Genomic DNA, 19,519 nt, shown 5'->3' on the forward strand with positions numbered 1-19,519 from the left:
GATTTGCTGAGAGAGCTCTATTAGCCAATCATTCATATGAATAGTATTAAATGCGATAAATCCATGTAAAAATAGCAGATCAAGTGCCAAATCATAAGTGAGCTCTCCCGGGGAGATCAATGGGAATTGGGTCGGAATTGTCATTAGGACAAGTCGGACTAGTGTATGAGGGCCTTACCTGTCTCACCAGGGGCTATCCAATAAACTGGCGCAAGCCAGGGCTTTTCTGGGATGTTGTTTCATCTGCATTAAACCAAATCCCCAAAAGCAGACCCTTTTTTGCAGTTTGTTTTTGTGAGAAAATGTCTTTTTATGGGCAATTCTAATTGTATAGCCTGAAAAAAAAATATTGGATAATAATGTGTAGTCAAAATCTGATTCATAATCATTTTGCAGTATGCACAAAGAGAAAGTACAGATTCTTACCGGTTAATATGCTTTCCTCTACTCTGCCCCTATATTAGGACTGCCCCCTCTAGGTTCTGTGCCTTTCAATTTTAAAGTTCCAACAAATAATACACACATATAAATGCAATTACAACCAATACGGGATGGGAATAAATGCTGCCATGGTGGAGTACAGGAAAGCATATTAACAGGTCAGAATCCGTACTTTCCTCTACCTCCCCATGGCAGCCAACATATGTGTTATACCCTAGCAGTTATGTCACTGGGTGGGCAAATCATAGAAAATAAAGGATACAAGGTTATATTTCACCACCTTTTTTTCTGCTAAACTTCTGCACCTAAAGGATTTTTTTTTTTTATAGGACAGCACTGAATTTTGCATCACTGGAAGAAAGCACATCTACCCTATAATGCCTCGTGAATGTGTGTGCTGATGCCCAGCAAGCCGCTTTGCACAGTTCATCTAGTGACGCTGCCTCCTTTTCGACCCAAGAAGTTGCCATGGCTCTGGTTGAATTAGCCCTGAGCCCTTTTGGTGGATCTAGATTCCTGATCTTATAAGCCTACAATATGCAATTTCTTTTTTTTTTTATAACCATAAATTTTTATTAGGCAAAAACCAAGTTTTACAGTGCAGGGTTTTGGAAACACAATAGGTGTAATTACATTGTTTGTTTGACATTACATTATGCATGGTATTATTCTGAGAGTTTTACATGTAGGCTTCAGAAGATCAGATCATTTTTGCATGTGCCTTTGGCTGAGTCCATGTCCTTGATCTTGAGTTAAGTGTGGTGTCTGTTTCACTGTTGATTTTGGCCCGAAAGTTTTCAAAGTTAACAAATAAACATTTCTCAAACAATTTTAATCTTGACGCATCCTTTCTATTCTTTAATCCCTCGTTTTGCTTTAGTATGTGAGCTGAGTTGTTGTATTAAGATATACTCTATTTATACCCAGCCGGGTATCTCGCATTTAGATATGCTGCGTCATGCTGCGTCATGCTGCGTCAATCATAGTAAAGAAACAGAGTTATGCATTATACATTAGAGACAGAAAAGGGAAAAGGATACTAGATCTAGTATAAGGACTAGATGTTGAAATGATAGTGGGAATTTTGAGGAGGGAGAGAGAAGAGAAGAAATGGGAGGGAGGAGAGGAAAGAAAAGGGGGGAGGGGGGATGGGGTTTGCGCTGGTTCTCCGGGGTTTCAGCTATTCTTGTCATAGTTTATCCGTATTTTATTAACACTTCATTTCTTCAGGTTCGGAGTGGATCATGTTTCCTCTGAAGCATTGTGTCCCATCAAGTTTTAAATATATGGTGTTATGGTAGACATATGCGTAGTTGACGTATTGTGTCTGGGGGGAAGTGATTTTATGTAGTTTTCCCATGTGTTGAGAAACTGTTTGTAAGATTTGTGGCTTTGTATGTGAGTTCCCAGCCATGTCATTTTAAAAAAGAAGAAGAGTTTGTCCTCAAAGATTTTCATCGAGGGTGGGAGAGGGGATATCCATTGTTGCAAAATAGATTTTCTAGCCACGCCTGCCACTATGGAGAGGAATTTTTTCTCCTCTTGGTTGTTATGTAGGGAAGATTTTGTTGTCCCTAGGATCGCCCATTCTGGTGAAATGGTAAATTTTATTTTCATAGTCTGGTTAATAAAGTCTTTGACTTGTTCCCAGAAAGCTTGTATTTTGGGGCATTCCCAGAAGCAGTGTAGTAGGTTCGCGTGGGGTTGGGTGCATTTGCTACAGGAAGAAGAGGAAATGATTCCAATCTGAGATGCCCTTGATGGTGAAATGTAGCTTCGGTAGTATATTTTATATGTCATTTCTTTGTACAATGTGTTTGGCATGTTATGCAATGATTGCTTTAGTGAATCTAATATATCCGTGTAGGTTAGGTGTGGGAAAGTTTCAATCCACTTATGGATGCCCGTGGCAAAGTTACGTGAGAATATAGGTGTGCGAATGGCAGAATAGAAGAGGGATATCAATTTAGGTGTCTGGGTAGGTAATAGGAAGCACGCATCTAGAGGATTGGAAAGATCTTTGTTTGTTAAGTCTCTGAGGACTGCCTGGATGTAGTGTTGTGCTTGATATATATGCTAATGTGTGTGTTGTAGTGTATGTAAATTTGTTCGTGATTTGGGAAATCGTTAGGGGTTTGTGTGTGTCGTTATTGATGAGTTGTCTTATAGATGATAAACCTAGGTTTGACCATGTTCGAAATGGAAAGTTGGAATTCCCTTCTTGGAATGATGGGTTACCCACTAATGGTAGAAAGGATGATTTTTTTTGGGTTTAAGTTCCAAGATTTACGTATTTTAAACCATATCGCTCTAGTGGACATCAAAATCGGATTGTCCTGTATTAGAGGGGGTATATCTTTTTTATCCATATGCAGTAGGGCTATGAGGTGTACATTTGGGATTAACTGTTGTTCTAATGTGGAGTTTGCATAGCTATTGGTGAAATTTACCCAGTCCTTAATATATCTGCAAATTGCCGCTTGGTTATATAGTGCCAAGTGTGGAAAATTTATGCCTCCCTTTTTTTTTGCTTTTTTGGAGTATTTTTAGGCTCATTTTGGGTTTTTTGCCTGTCCATATAAACCTGCGGAAAGCACAATTAAGTTGGGTTTCATCTTTGCTGGTCAATATGACCGGAAGCAGTTGGAGGGGGTAAAGCAGCTTTGGGAACGAAATCATTTTTATGAGTTGGGCTCGTCCTTAAAAAGATAATTGTAGGTCTTGCCAATGGCGTAGTTCAGTGACAACTTTCTCTATTATTGCAGATATATTAAGTCTATATAGTAATGTCAAATTTTTGGGAAGCTGGATCCCCAGATAGGGGATGCTGGTGTTTGCCCATGTTAGGTTGAGTGAGCTTGCCCAAGGAGGGCATGTTTGATTTGATAGGGATAGGGCTGTTGATTTTTGGACGTTTATACTGAATCCTGATATAGCGCCGAATTGTTCTATTTTTGAAAGTACTGTCTGTAAACTGGTCTCGGGATTTCCAAAGAATAGCAAGAGATCATCAGCAAATGCTAGGATTTTGAGTGATCTGTTCCCAATGCTTATTCCTTGGAAAGAAGTCATGTTATCTAACAGTCGTAATAAGGGGTCTAGGGATAAATTGAACAAAAGGGGGGATAGGGGGCACCCTTGACGGGTTCCTCTGTGCAGTTTAACTGGTTCTCCTATTAAATCGTTTACCATTAGCTTTGTGGATGGGTTATTATAAAATAGCCGTATTGTGTTAACAAATCGTGTGCCGAATTGTCTATGTTCAAGTATTCCATACAGATGTTCCCAGGTAATTTTATCAAATGCCTTCTCTGCGTCAAGGCTTAGTAATATGTTATGTTTTTGATTGTTTGCTGTTGCAGAGGCTATGGCTGTTATCGCAGATCTTACTCCCTGGACGGAGTGTCTCCCTTGAGTGAATCCTAATTGGTGGTGTGTAAGTAATGATGGCATTAAGGACTGGAGGCGTGTGGCCATTATTTTTGCCAATAGCTTAAAGTCTTGGTTGAGCAGGGTTATAGGGCGGTATGAGTCTACTTTTTCTGCATCTTTATTGGGTTTAGGAAGTAAAATGGTATGTGCCTCATTGAACTCCGGGTAATTTGGGTTCTCCCCCTGAAGAAGCCGGAACAGCTCCAGTAGGTTTGGTAAGATTTCTTGTTCTAAAATTTTGTAGTATTCTCCGCTGAACCCATCAGGTCCTGGAGATTTGTTTAGTTTTGAAATTTTTATTGCTGAACTTATTTCTTCTGCTGATTGGTCAACTTCTAATATTTTTTCTTGTTAGTTGTGAGCTTAGGGAGTCCAGCTTCCTCATAGAGAGAACTTGCCGAAGTCAAGGGGGGCTGTGGTGGGGAATATAGGTTTGAAAAGAATGTGTGAAATTGTTTGGCTATATCTGTGTGGGTGGTGATGTAGCCTGATTGATGTTTTAAGCGTGTGACATATCTCTTTCTTTGCTGCTGGCGGACCATATATGCCAGCAGTTTTCCGGATTTGCCCCCCCATTGAAAATATTTTTGTTTACTATAATCTACTTTTAATTGGGCTTCGTGGTTTAGGAATGATTCCATAAGGTCCTTGTGACGTGTATATTCTGTTTTGTTGTTCTCTGTTGGTCTGTCTATGTAGTTGCGGTATGCTTGGTTTAGATTTGTGGAGAGATTGTGGATTTTATTTCTCCTTTCCTTCCTTCTACGGGATATATATGCAATGATGTGTCCCCTCATAACCGCCTTGGAGGCAGACCAAAAGAGGACCGGGTTTGATTTGTGACAATCGTTTGTTTCTGAGTATTCTCTCCATTTTGTTTCAAGGTATTTACGAAAAGCTTCCTGTTTATATAGGTAGGACGGGAATTTCCAGGTGAGGTTGGAGTTTATAGGGGATTGGAACTGTACATTTAAGTGGATAGGGGCATGGTCTGAGATCAATATATTTTCAATATTTGCCTCTGTGATTCTCTGTTGGAGGGAGTCTTGTATTAAGATATGGTCTATTCTTGTAAATAGTTGGTGGACGTGGGAAAAATATGTATATTCTTTATCATTATGGTGTAATGTTCTCCATGGGTCTATTAAGTTATGTGAAGACATTAGTATGGTTAGGCCATCTCGTTTTCTGGATGTTCGTTGTGGGAGCGGTGGAGCCCTGTCTAATGATGAGTCATATAGGAGATTATAGTCCCCGCCTACTATAAGGTTGTGGGTATCTTTTGATAATAATAAGTTGGATATTTTTTTGTAAAAGGGCATGTTTGGGGAGTTGGGTGCATAAATGTTCATGATTGTGAATATTTCACCGTGTATTTTTAAGGACAATATTATGTAACGCCCCTCAGGGTCAATGTCTGTGTGTAGTATCTCGTATTGCAGACGCTTATGCAGTATGATTGCAACTCCTCTCTTTTTGCTGGTATAGGGTGCCGCAATGCAGTCTCCTATCCATGGTCCCACCAATTTAGCAAAGGGTCCTGCAATCCAGTGAGTTTCTTGTAGTAGAATAACGTCTGCACTAAGAGATTTTAGATGTGCTCCTACTTTTTTGCGTTTGATAGCTGAGTTTAACCCGGCTACATTCCATGATAGAATACGGAAATCTCGTCTAATTTGAGTTTTGTTAGAGTGAGGTGGTGTTTCTGACATATTATCCGATACCTGATTTAGGGTGTTGTTTTGATGAGTCTGGTGTGTATGTTGGGGGAGACCTCCGGTCCCAGCTAGCTGGACGTCTCTGTTCCTTCTTCATGTTGTTCTGCCCCGGAGGCCCAGCGCCAAGATTGGAAAAGTAGAAAGAGTGGAAAGAGTGGAGAAGAGAGTAGGATAAGGGAGACAAATTAAACATATAAACTGTTAACCAAAGTGAGTACATAAGTCACTTATTGCATTGAACATAGATAACCAACCAATTATTCCTAGCTAACACAATCCAACGGGGGAGAAGGCCGAATGTAGGCCCCACTGTCCCATTAGATCTAACACTTAGAATTGAAATTTTCATGCCTGTCTTTCAACCTCTCAGCCGTTTGGAGGGATTTGGAGGTGCTCTCTCGCCTCCTGAGGAGTGTTGAATGTCAGGTTTTTCCCATCTGATAGCACTCTCAGCCTAGCTGGGTATTGTAGAGTGAATTTGTATTTATTCTCATAAAGGAATTTGCATATTGGGCTGAATTCTCTTCTTTTGTTGGATACTGCTGCGGAAAAATCCTGGAATATCAATATTGGAAAGTCTCTGAGCCTTAGTGAGGGGGTTTTCCTGTAGAGGCGAAGAACACTCTCCTAATCTCTGAAATCTAAAAATTTGGCTATAACCTGCCTAGGCTTTGATACGTTTGTCGCCCTTTCGGGGCCTATACGGTGTGCTCGCTCTATTTGTATGGACCCATTGGGAGTAGGCACTTTGAGAGCATTTACCAGGTCAACACTCAGTAGGTCTTGTAGATCCCCCCCTTTGATTGACTCGGGAATTCCTACAAATCTTAGGTTGCACCTCCTATTTCGGTTCTCCAATTCGTCAATTTTAAGTGCCATCTCTTCCAAAGCTGTCGATATAGGGTCTGTCGCGTTTTGGATGGACATCACAGAATCTTCTAGTTCACTTGTTCTGGACTCTAAGTCTTCTATTCTTTTGGTGTTTTTGTCAATCTTAGTAACTATAGTGTCCAGAGATGTCTGGATAGAATCCAGTTTTGCATCCATGGATGCCTGTATGGTGTCCAATTTTTTGTCCAGTTGTTGGAAAAACGGCATCTCTGGGGGAGGAGTGTCAGCTTGTGATGACGGGGATTTTGGTTGTGTGGAAGGGGATTTTGAGACCTCTAAGGTGGCAGAGTGCTGGGCCAGTGGGTTTTTAAGTTGTGGTTTAGGGCCTGGTTTATTTTGTTTAACCATATTTTGAATAAATTTGTCCATATCCTGTAGGGCAATTATTTGCAGAGTTGCCTAGTAACAGGCTAGTATTTTACCCCTCCAGACTCAGAGCCTTTAACATATGACACAGGTCGACAGGCATGATGATCAGCGGAACAATGGTCGGTAAGTTAGGGCGAAGGCTACATGTGGCTGTACAAGAGTTTATCTTTCAACATATAGTAAGACTGAGTGGGTGGAGATTGAAGATCAGCCTGCAACATTCACTGAGGTTAGATGAATTTGTGTGTTCTTGTGAGACTGTCCCAGTTTTATACACTCTGAATCCACTATACTGTGCAGGTTTGGGTGGTTGCAGTATGTCTGTAGAGTCAGGGCTCCTACTCCATCACAGATATCAGATATTGAGATAGAGGTATTTGTTATTTTAGGGGGGTTTGGGTCAGTGTATTGCTGGCAGCCTTTGTGAGGATCTGATTTCTTCTCTCCCCTTAGAGCAGTGTTTTTCAACCACTGTGCCGTGGCACACTAGTGTGCCTTGAGCTGTTCTCAAGTGTGCCCCCAGATCTGGAGATGTCCAAACCAGTTTACAGCCACCACAAGTTCAACTGTTATTTACTGGTCTCTTCCTTTCATTTAAAGGGTCAATGTATTTTATTTGTGTTACCTATGGGGACCAGTGTGATTGTTTTTTATATGTGGGGCAATAGGTTTTTTTTTTTTTCCTGTGTGGGCCAATGTGTTTTGCCCTGTGGGGGATCTCATGGTGTGCCTTGGCAATTTTAAAATCTTATTTAGTGTGCCGCAAGGTAAAAAGGTTGAAAATCACTGCCTTAGAGGGCAAGCTGTAATGTGGTGCCCTTAAATGCAGTGTCGTTTTGGTCAGTGTCTTGTGTGGTTTGAGACCGTTGAATGCTATTATTCTCTGTCCCAAGGGCTTTTTCTGTGCTTTATGCTATGACACGTGTATTGATGCCGTTATATGGCTGCAGGGGGTTAAGGGCGGCCACGGATTTAGCAAGGCTTCCCACGGATTTAGCCAGGCTTCCCGGGGCTCAGCAGGCGATGTGCGTCAGCAGCTTCTGAGAGAGGGACTCTAGGTGTCTGGGGTGGATGGGGGTTAGAGCTTACCCGGCCGCACCTGTCTCCTGCGAGCACGTCTGCGCCTCGGCGGGCTTCAGGGCACCACCTCCGTGCCCGCGGCTCGTTCCGCTAGTTGTGTCTGCAGCTGGGCTCTTGGCCGGGGCTCACCTCTCTCCTGCAGCCGCTGTGTCCGCCTCCGTGACTCTCAGCCTCGGCGTCAGCTCTCCTCTCCGTCTCCTGGTTCTCAGCTGCGCGTGGCCGTCTGGGTGCCTCGCGTCCCTGCCACTCTCGTTCTGTGCCGGGTACCAGTGGAGTCGGTCCTCAGCTGTGTGCTTGCAGTGAGGGCTCGAGGCGCCCGATGTGACGGGACAGCCCGCTGGTCTTCTCACGGCGTTCTCTCTCCACGTGAGGTTGGCCCCAATATGTATGGGCAGGATTCCGGCGGAGTTTTGTCTCCGTTCACTCCCAAACTTCTCCCTCTAGTAGCTGTGGGGTTCACCTCACAGATTTTCGGCTTGTGCAGTCGTTTTTCTTTGTGGTTGGGCTAGGATGGAGATAGATTGTAGGATTAGTGAACGGAGAGAGATTAAGACGCGGCCATCGCGATGCTCCGCCCACCGGAAGTCCAATATGCAATTTCTTATCCACCTTGCTATGGTCATTTTTGTGGCCCCCAGGCCTTTATTCCTGCCTTCTGTTACCAGGAACAGCCTTTTGGGTCATCGCCATGGCTCCACTCTTTGTAGATAAATTTTAAGGTCTCTCATTAAGTCCAAACTGTGAAGCCTTGCCTCCTTTGCGTTAACCGGATTAGCACAGAAAGATGGCAGTACTACAGGTATTTCCTGGTTCATATGGAAACTTGACACCACCTTTGATAGGAAATGTGGATTTGTCCTTAATATGACTTTGTCTTTGAAGAAGTTGAGAAACGGCTCTTCAGCCCAAAGAGCCTGCAGCTCTGATACTCTTCTAGCTGAGGTGATAGCTACTAGGAACACCACCTTTGCCGTAAGCCATATAAAATCAGCACCTTCTCCAGCGTTTCGAAAGGGGCTTCCGTCAGAACATTAAGAACCATATTAAGGTCCCATGGAGCTAATGGATTATGAAAATTAGGCCTTATTTTCCTAATAGCCTGGACAAATCATTTTACATACTTATCGTCCGCCACTTTCATATCCAGCATGGCCCCAAGTGCCGACACCTGTACTTTCAACGAACTTGCGGACAAATGCTTTTCCATGACATGCCATAAGCACTGCTCGCATTTCATTGATATTTGAGTGGGCTTGATATAGATCTCTCTTCCATTCTCCTTGTACTGCCACACCTTCACATACCTCACCCCATCCTGTTTGGCTGGGGTCGGTTGTAACTACTGTCTGTACACCTGTTGCAAATTACCTCCCTTGATGCAGCCTCTTTGCATCTGGCCACCATTTGAGATCCACTAGCGCCCCCTTCGAGAGGCATATCATTTGACTCAAGTTTTTTCCTTCTCCATCCCATTGGGTCAGGAAGCAGTTTTGAAGGGTCCTCATATGGAACCTTGACCACTGTATTGTATCCAAGGCCACCAACATGAGGCCCAATATCTTCATACATTCTTCTGAAGATATTATCCGTTTTCCTAGAAGTGTCAGAGCTTCTTTTCTCAGCTTTAGTTTCTCTCCTGAGTCAAACTTATTGACATCATTTGTGTGTCCAAGAGAACCCCTAGGTATTTCACCACCAAGGAGGGTTCCAGATGGCTTTTTTGCATATTTATTTACCAGCCATGATGGCCTAAGTAATCTAACACTTGTCTTGTGTGTTCTCGCGCCAAGGCCTCCGTCTGTGCCTCTCTCTCTTATCTGTCCAGCATTACTGGCATGCCTCCAGAGTCCACTTCCGCCCGGAATCTCCGGAGCCGGGTTGCAACGTCAGACGCCCCCAGTGCCTGAGCTGACGTCAGACGCCAACCCCAGCATGCGGCGCTGACTCCCCTGCTGCCGCAATCCTCTGCCGCCAGGCCTGCTGCCATACACCACCAGCCCCCAGCCAGCTCCTCCTGAGCACTGGACCCCGGGACTAGGACTACAGACTGCCCTCGACAGCCGTAGGACCGCATCAATGGACGTCCCTAACTGCACTCGACAGCGGGGTCCCCGAATCACAATGCCACAACCCCTACAGCTCTGGGCAGAGGGGAAGGCTGCAGCCTCTTTACAGGGTAAGCCACGATCTACCACTGGAAAGGACAAGAAAAAAAAAAAAAGACACAGAGCCTAGAGGAGTGCTTATATAGGGGCAGTGTCTTCTTTCCTTTCCAGATATCTACCTATAGGGAGAAAACCCATATGTTGGCTGCCATGGGGAGGTAGAGGAAATTTCATTTTCTCAAAATGTATTAATTCCTAGATTTCTTACTAAAATAATTAAATATTAAAAATAATCACGTCAAATATGCAACTTTTTAAACAAATTATACAAGGATAAAAATGATTCCATACCTAACACCACACATCCCAGAGCCATATTTAAAAACAAAAAGATACTTGTGTATTATCTGGGCGCCCAATTTTTTGATTGTATGCCTTAACTTAAGGCATACAATCAGATGCGATGGACCCGTTTTTTACGAAAAAATCGGGTCGATCGCATGCGACCAAAATCGCATGCGATGCGATGGACGCGATTTTTACATTGGATCCAATGTTAAATGGTCCCTGAGACCCGATTTCACATTGGGTCCAATGTTTAATGCCCCCCCGACCCCATAATGCCCCTCCATTGTTAACGGCACGCCACGATCAACGCCAACCCGAAGCGTGGCGAGCGCAGCGAGCCCGCAAGGGGCGGTACGCGTCCTCCGACCTTTTCATACCCCCACTATCCACGGCGGCGTGGAGTTGATTTTATATAGTTCGGCGAGCGCAGTGAGCCACCGACCATGAAGCGTGGCGAGAGCGGGAAGGGACATACGAGCCCAAAGCGTGGCGAGCCCCGCGAGCGGACGCGGAATACTTAACATGTACGCCACGTTTCAGGCTCATATTCCGCGTCCCCTCGCCACGCTTCGGGCTCGGTGGCTCGCCACACTATATAAAGTAAACTCCACGCCGACATGGATAGTGGGGGTATGAAAGGTCGGAGGCCGCGGGCTCGCCATGCTTATGCCATGCGTGGCGTTAACAATTGTTAACCATCAGGGTGCTTACACAATTAAAAATGGGGTCTGGGGGCATTTAACATTGGACCCAATGTAAAATCGGGTCTCAGGGACCATTTAACATTGGATCCAATGTGAAAATCGTGTCGACCGTATCACATGCGATTTGGTTGCATGCAATGGACCCGATTTTTCCGACCCAATGAAAAAAAAAATCGGGCACCCAGATAATACACAAGTACCAAAGTTATTTTTATATTTTTTTTCATACACTTGCAAAGGTGTAATGAACATAAGTACCTACAGTAGTTGTGGTTTCATGCAGAGGCGGAACTAGAGAGTCTTGGGCCCAGGTGCTAAAAAATGCTTTGGGCCCCCCACTCTCCACCCTGCCAGTCGGAGGTACACTTTGAACCCCTGAAGCTTTAGGGCTGTTAATGAAGTGCAATTAATTTAGACTTTTTAACACTATGTACTAAAAAACAAAACATTACAGTATATGATAAAAAGTTATTGTACCTCGCACCCCCTCCTTCCACCTGTCACCAATAAACCGCTTCTCCTTCGCATTTCTTAACATATGCACCCTTACCCTATGCACCGCTCACTTCCTTCTGTCAGCCATACACCTGTACTCCCTCCCTCACCTGTGTACCTCTCACTCCCTTCTTCCCTCTGTCAGCTATACACCTTTCCTCCCTCCCTCACCTGTGTACCTCTCACTTCCTTCTTCCCTCTGTCAGCTATACACCTTTCCTCCCTCCCTCACCTGTGTCCCTCTCACTCCCTCCTTCTCTCGGTCATCCATACACCTCAACTCCCTCCCTCACCTGTATACCTCTCACTCCCATCCCTCTGTCAGCCATACACCGTTCCTCCTTCCCTCTGTCAGCCATACACCTTTCCTCCTTCCCTCTGTCAGCCATACACCTTTCCTCCTTCCCTCTGTCAGCCATACACCTTTCCTCCTTCCCTCTGTCAGCCATACACCTTTCCTCCTTCCCTCTGTCAGCCATACACCTTTCCTCCCTCCCCTGTATACCTCTCACCCACTCCTTCCCTCTTTCAGCCATACACCTCTCCTCCCTCACCTGTGTACCTCTCACTCCCTCCCCCTGTCAGCCATACACCTCTCCTCCCTCACTTGTGTACCTCTTCTCCCTTACCTGTGTACCTCTCACTCCCTCCCCGTCAGCCATACACCTCTCCTCCCTCACTCCCTCTTTCCCTCGGTCAGCCATAAACCTCTACTCCTTCCCTCTGTCAGCCATACAGCTTTCCTCCCTATCTCTCTTATTGCACCTCTCACTCCAGTCCCTCCTATCTATAAACGTATATTTCACTTAATAGTCGGTACCTGCCTCCCTGCAGCACCCTGGCTCCTCAGATGTCCCCGGTTTTTGTATGAGCCCGGGTGGCACTGCAGGTAAGGCAGCTCGCTATACTAAGACCCCCCCCACCCCCTCTCTGCTTATATTTAAAAATGTTTCTGCGGTGCAGCCCCCATTATAATTATGTGTGTTCAGCAGTTCCCCCTCCCCCCCTCCCCTCCTTAAATATACTTACCTCGAGTCCGGCTGCTTGGTGCTCCAGTCCAGTGAGTCGCTGTCGCTCCTCCTCTCCGCCTGCATGGTCACTTGTTCAGCCTCGGAGCAGAGCAGAATCACTTCCTGTCTGCTCGTAGTCTCAGAGCAGCAACAGGCAACCTTGCGATTGGCTGCCTGTTGCTAGGCTACCGGAGTAGACCAGTCCCGGGCCGGAATGGATGCAGACGTGCAGGGTGCTGCATCCATTCCAAGTCTGTCACACAACACGCTGCCAGCCTAGTACCGCACCAGCCATTGTGCCAGGCTCGGCCCCACCATCCGCGTTTCCTCCTTCCCTCCACATGTAAAAAAAACACAAAAAAAAACCTTCAGTTTGTCATGCCGGGCAGACGTCGGCATCGGGCCCCTTTAACCTCATGGGCCCCGGTGCTCTGCACCGGCGGTAGTTCCGCCCCTGGTTTCATGCTTACATAGAAACTGCTACATTTACCATCTTATTTATGGAACCACCAGGGGCACCGCAGAGGGAACCACCAAATTAGATATTGTACACAATAGACTGGGTTATGCTCCTGAAAAAACACAAGGGGGTACACTGCGCTAACAATGGAAATTAATGAAAATGTGTGCCAATGGATTTTAATACTAAAAAAACATGAATCATGTCATGACAATAAAAAAATTTGAATAAAATGAAAAAAAAAAATTGAAAAATGGGAACAATAAAAAGAGGGGTATTGAAAAAAATAACAGTCCAGTTGATACGGTACCGTATTTCAGTAACCACTGATAGATGACTTCCTGAATTTGTCTCCTGGTGGGTAATTAGGTAAGGAAATGTCCAGTGCGTCCAGAGCTGCCCGCGGTAGGTATTTTGGTTATGGAGTGTTGTTCTCCCACTTGGAGTGGATAACCTCCGTTCGGGTTAGGTCCTGGATGTGCCCTTATTGTAGACCACAACTGGTGTCCAAGATGGGAAATGGAAGAAAGTAAAAGAGACTGGTCCGGATCAATATAGTGGAATGTAGCAAGGTCCTGAACTGGATAAAAGACACCCTCTGTGTCCACCAACGCGTTTCGCCAAATATTGGCTTTATCAAGGTGTATATGGTGTTATCTCTGTGGGGTTTAAATACCCACTGGTTATCACAATCCAATTGGCACATGTGTAAGGTAATTAAGACATTAACATTCAAAACAGAATAATACTAATATGAGGCGCATGAGCAGGAGAAAGTAAGTTATAATATTCATACTGAATACAGAAATGAGTGCTGTAAATATAGAAAAAGATGCTTTAATGATGAAACCGGATACAGAGCTCCGGTGTCCTGTGGAACGCACAGGGTCTTTTCCGGCAGGTGAAGTGCTTCCTGTGTGTGGAAAGCACGACACTTCCGGGACGGCTGTTATAATATGCGCGTCCTTTCTAGTAAGGAGCATGACGCGGCCGTAGTGTGTGGTCGTTGGGGAGGGGCGGTACTTCCTAGCTGTGGAGCGCATATTGTTTCCTATTGCGGATGATAAAATGAATAAGTAGATACAGAGTATCTACTTATTCATCTTATCATCCTCAAATTGTTGTATGTATCTATTATTATTATTTTTTTCACTATATGAATGTACATGTATTTATATGATGGTACAACCATCACTCATTGTTTATTATCCAGCTGGGACAGTGTTCTATGTATTTACATGCACACAAATACTGGTTTCCCTCACTAAAGATGGCGTTTCCCTCACTTCCGGCTAGATGGCAGAGCTTAAATGAAATAGAAACCATCTGGATTATAAAGGGATTTTTGTAAGAACTTACCGTACGAATACCTTTCTCTGATATGGTCCTGGTGACACAGCTCAACACTGGGATGTAGGAGGGTCCGAAGGAGCCAGGCACCTATCCTAAAGCTTTTAGAGGGTAGACTCCTCCCCTACTGCATCCCGGACTCTTCAGTTCAATCTTTCAAAGCCACTGGAATACACTAACTCAGTACAAACGCCTGCACATATTATATGCACATTTTTCAACAATAACTTTTAACCAAATAACATGAAACATCATGAACCTGGCATACTTACTGAGCGTAAGGGAGGGATCGCTGTGTCACCAGGACCATATCAGAGAAAGGGATTCGAACGGTAAGTTCTTACAAAAATCCCTTTTTCTCTTTCAATGGTCCTGCTGACACAGCTCAACACTAGGACGTTCCAGAGCCGGTCCTTTGGGTGGGTACGCTCAGGTCTGCAGCTCTCATTACTGCTCGCCCGAATGATGCGTCCACCGACGCGAACTCATGGAACCTATAGAATTTGCCAAATGTATGAACAGATGACCAAGTGGCAGCCCTGCAAACCTGCTCAGCTGTTGCCCCATGTCGAACCGCCCAAGAGGTGGCAACCGACCTGGTGGTATGCGCATTAATCCTGGCCGGAACAGGCCTACCAACTTTAGTGTATGCAAACGCTATAACAGAGCGCAACCACCTAGCAATGGTCTGCTTAGATGCAGGCCAACCAATTTAGTGTATGTCATACAACACTAACAAGGTATCAGTCTTTCTGACACTCTTAACTCTGTCCACATAAATGCGTAAGGCACGCACAACATCCAAATTCCTCAATTTGTCCCTTTTTCTCGAACCCTCTGGGGGTTGAAACACAGGCAGAACTATCTCCTGATTTAGATGGAAAGCAGAGACTACTTTAGGTAAAAACTGGGGTACCGTCCGAAGAACCGCCCTATCATCGTGAAATATCAGGAAGGGAGACTTGCATGACAATGCTCCCAACTCTGACACCCTATTTGCTGATGCCACTGCCAACAAAAATACCAATTTCCATGTAAGAAACTTAAGGTCAGCCGACCTTAATGGTTCAAAAGGTTCCTTCTGAAGGCATTCCAAAACCAGCGATAAGTCCCAAGGTGCTACTGGTTGTTTGTAAGGAGGTTTCAACCGAGACACCCCCTGTAGGAAGGTCTGTACTTCCGGCAATAATGCAATCCTTTTCTGGAAGTAAATGGACAAGGCCGAGATCTGCACCTTTAGAGATTGAAGGCTTAACCCAGAGGAAAAACCATCCTGCAAAAATTCCATCATTTTTGTCAATTTAAAACGTGATGTATGTGAGTTCCGTCTCTCACACCATCGAATATAGGTCTTCCAAACCCTATAATAATTTGCCGAAGACACGGACTTTCTGGCTTTTATCATGGTGTTAACCACTGCCTCTGAGAATCCTTTATTCCTTAGAATGGCGGTCTCAACAGCCAGGCCGTCAAAATTAATCGAGCTGAATCCAGATGATTGAACGGTCCTTGTCTTAGAAGGTCTGACCTCAGAGGTAGACGCCACAAGTCCACAGACAATCTCTGAAGCTTCGAGTACCAGGACCTCTTTGGCCAATCTGGGGCCACTAAGATCACTGGGATTGCCTGGGCCTGTATCTTTTCAACACTCTCGCCAGCATTGGAACTGGCGGAAAAACATAAAGAAGATTCCCCTCCCAGGGGATAGTCATGGCATCCACTGCTTCTGCCAGTGGATCCCTTGTCCTGGCATAAAACCTGGGCACCTGATGGTTGAACCTGGATGCCATCAGGTCCACATCCGGTGTTCCCGACTTCAAGGTAATCTGATGAAATATTTGAGGATTTAGGCTCCATTCCCCTTCCTTCAGCTCCTCCCTGCTCAGGAAGTCGGCCTCCATATTCTCCACTCCTGGTATGAATATAGCTGATACTGCTGGAACATTCTGTTCCGCCCACAAGAGGATTCTGGACACCTCCCACATGGCCAGTCTGCTGCGTGTGCCTCCCTGGTGATTCAGATACGCCACAGCTGTGGCGTTGTCGGTCTGAATCCTTAAAGGGAGTCTCTGTAACCTGTCTCCCGCCAGAGAAATCACCTTCCAGACAGCTCTCAGTTCCAAGATGTTGATCGGTAGAGCAGACTCCTCTGGAGTCCACAAGCCCTGCAGACGCAGGTCCGAGACTACTGCCCCCCAGCCCCTGAGACTGGCGTCGGTAGTGACTACCAGCCAGCTCCAGGACTGCAGTGACCGACCCCACTGAAGGGAATCCACATCTGTCCACCATTTCAGGGAGGCTCGAGTTTCCGAAGACAGCACTATCTGTTCTGACTTCATGGTCTGTGTGTTTCCTGACCAAGCCGTCAAAATGTTCCACTGGAACACCCAAGAGTGGAACCTGGCAAACTGCAGCGTCTCGAAAGACGCCACCATCTTCCCCAGCAGCTTGAGGCACCTCTACACTGATGTGCTCCGAGAGCTGAGAATCTCCTGGACTAAGGCAACCAGATCCCTGGCCTTTGCCTCCGGTAAAAATACCCGATGTAGATGGGTATCCAGAATGACTCCCAAGAATTGGAGTCTCTGTGACGGCACCAACTGAGACTTTTGTAAGTTTAAAAGCCAGCCGTGAGCCTGCAAAAAACTGATGGCTTCTGCCAAGTGACTCTGCAACCTGTCTGCTGACTCTGCTTTGAACAGCAGGTTGTCCAAATAAGGTATCACTGTGATTCCCCTCCGCCGAAGCACAGCCGCCATTACAGACATTATTTTGGTGAATACCCTTGGTGCTGTGGCCAGACCAAAGGGCAAAGTCTGGAACTGTAAGTGCAGGTCTCCTATCGCAAACCTCAACAGGGCCTGATGTTCTAAGTGTATAGAGACATGAAGGTACGCGTCCTGGACATCCATGGACGCCAAAAATTCTCCCTGGTCCAGGCTTAGTAGCACTGACCGTAGAGACTCCATTTTGAAATGGTCTACCAACAAATGGACATTCAGTGACTTTAAATTCAGTATCGGTCTGAAAGACCCGTCTGGTTTGGGTAACAGAAACAGAGGGGAATAAAAGCCTTTCTTCCACTCTGCCCTGGGAACCGGGATTACCACCCCCTTCTCTAACAGAGAGTGAGCTGCTCTTAAGAGAGCTGTACGGAGCCGAGCTTCCTTTGGTAAAGCTGTGGGAATGAATCTTCTCGGAGGAAGACCTTTGAAGGGAATTCTGTAGCCCTGGGCTATAATGTCTAACACCCAGGCATCCTGGTCTAGTGACGCCCATGCTTCCTTGAACTGTGATAGACGACCCCCCACCTTTACCACTGCCGGGCAAATCCCCTGACAGTCATGCGGAGGGTTTGTCCTCTCCCTTGTTGATAGGTTTCTTGTGAAAGGAACCAAATTTTGACTTTGGGGCCTTACCCCTGGAGGACTGAAACTTTCCCCTAAATGAGGGAAAAAAAGGACGCACCACCTCTAGGGGAGGGCCGAAAGGACGGTCTAAAAGCAGAAAATCTTGATGTCTGCTTGGCTGTGGGGGCAGGCAGGAAGGTACTCTTGCCACCCGTGGCCTGCTTAACCCCTTCCCGACCGGGCGTTTTTTGTTAACTTTTCTTTTTTTTTTTCTCCTCGCGTTCAAATAAGCGTAACTTTTTTAATTTTCCGGCTATATAGACACGAGGGCTTTTTTTTTGCGGGACAAGTTGTACTTTTTAATGGTACCATTTACTATACCGTATAATATTCTGGGGAATCAGGAAATAATTCAATGTGGGGTAAAAAGGAAAAAAAACGCAATTCCACAATTTTGCGCTGGTTACGGTTTTTTTGGAGTTCATAGTTCGTTTAAAATGATGGGTTATCTTTATTCTATGGGTCGTTACGATTCCGGTGATACCAAACTTATATAGTTTTCGTTACGTTTTACCACTAAAAAAAAAAAATAGAAAATTTTACGGTTTTTCTAATTTGCGTCGCGTCGCCATGTTCTGCGGCTTATAACTTTTTTTATTTTTCCACCTACGGACCTGGGTGAGGGCTCATTTTTTGCGGGCTGAAGTGTACTTTTTAATTAATACCATTATGGGATATGTGCGACTTTCTGATCTCTTTTAGTTAAATTTTTTTGGGTAGGCGATGCGACCAAAAAACGTAGTTTTGGCGTTGGGAATTTTTTTCCGTTTACGCCTTTAACCGCGCGGGATAACTAATGTTATATTTTAATAGATCGGACTTTTAGGAACGCGGCGATACCAAATATGTTTATTTTTTTATTTTTTATTTATTTTTATTTGTGAAATGGGGAAAGGGGGGTGATTTGAACTTTTAATATTTTTTTACTTTTTTTTTTTTTTTTTTTACTTTTACTACAAGGCCCCCTAGTGTACTTGACCACTAGGGGGCGCGATCGCCTGTACTAGGTTCAGCCATAGAGCTCTATGGCTGAACATAGTGATTTTCAGCACTTCCTATTACATCCTGCCTCAGGCAGGATGTAATAGGAATGCTGACATGGCCAGCACAGGGGTCTACATTAGACCCCTGGCTGCCATGGCAACCGTTCGGCACCCTCCGATCTCGCCGCGGGGGGCCCCGATCGGCACCGGAGGGGGGCGCCCCCCCTCCGATCAGCTATTTAAGCACTGCGGGCGCTTTGCCCGCGGTGCTTAAAGGGTTAAACGGCCACGATCGGCGAACTCGCCGCTCGTGGCCGTGAGAGCAGGTACCTGGCTGTAATATACAGCCATTACCTGCTCTCTTTCAAGCCAGCTCACTCCGTGAGCTGGCTTGATTCCCCCGCAACCGTCATATGACGTACATGTACGTCATATGTCGGGAAGGGGTTAATAATATCTTCTAATTCAGATCCAAATAATAGCTTTCCTTTAAAAGCTAATGTCTCTAAGGCCTTCTTAGACTCATTATCTGCCTCCCAGGCCTTAAGACAGAGTACTCTCTTGGCATTGATAGACACTGTGGAAACTCTGGTCGCCATTTTGAGAGCTTCCTCTTCCAACACATACTCTGCGGCTGCCTTAAGCTTCTCTGCCAGCAACAACACGCAAGGATCAGCATGTAAAATGGTGCATAAATCATTGGCCCACTCAATCATGGCCTTA

General features: G+C 45.3%; 1 protein-coding gene across 2 annotated transcripts in view; it reads right to left on the bottom strand.

Annotated features, from left to right (window-relative positions):
• Positions 1–19,519, bottom strand: part of UBXN6 (UBX domain protein 6) — a 237,888-nt gene that overhangs the window by 211,447 nt on the left and 6,922 nt on the right. The window contains exon 2 of one of the 2 annotated variants that reach the window (XM_083179278.1): positions 179–335. The exons of the other annotated variant lie outside the window; for it this stretch is intronic. The gene's annotated coding sequence lies outside the window, so the exon portion shown is untranslated. The remainder of the gene's footprint in view (positions 1–178; positions 336–19,519) is intronic. 2 annotated transcript variants of the gene reach the window in all.

Source organism: Crinia signifera, chromosome 1 (assembly GCF_055691185.1).
Source record: "Crinia signifera chromosome 1, ASM5569118v1, whole genome shotgun sequence".
Taxonomy (NCBI): domain Eukaryota; kingdom Metazoa; phylum Chordata; class Amphibia; order Anura; family Myobatrachidae; genus Crinia; species Crinia signifera.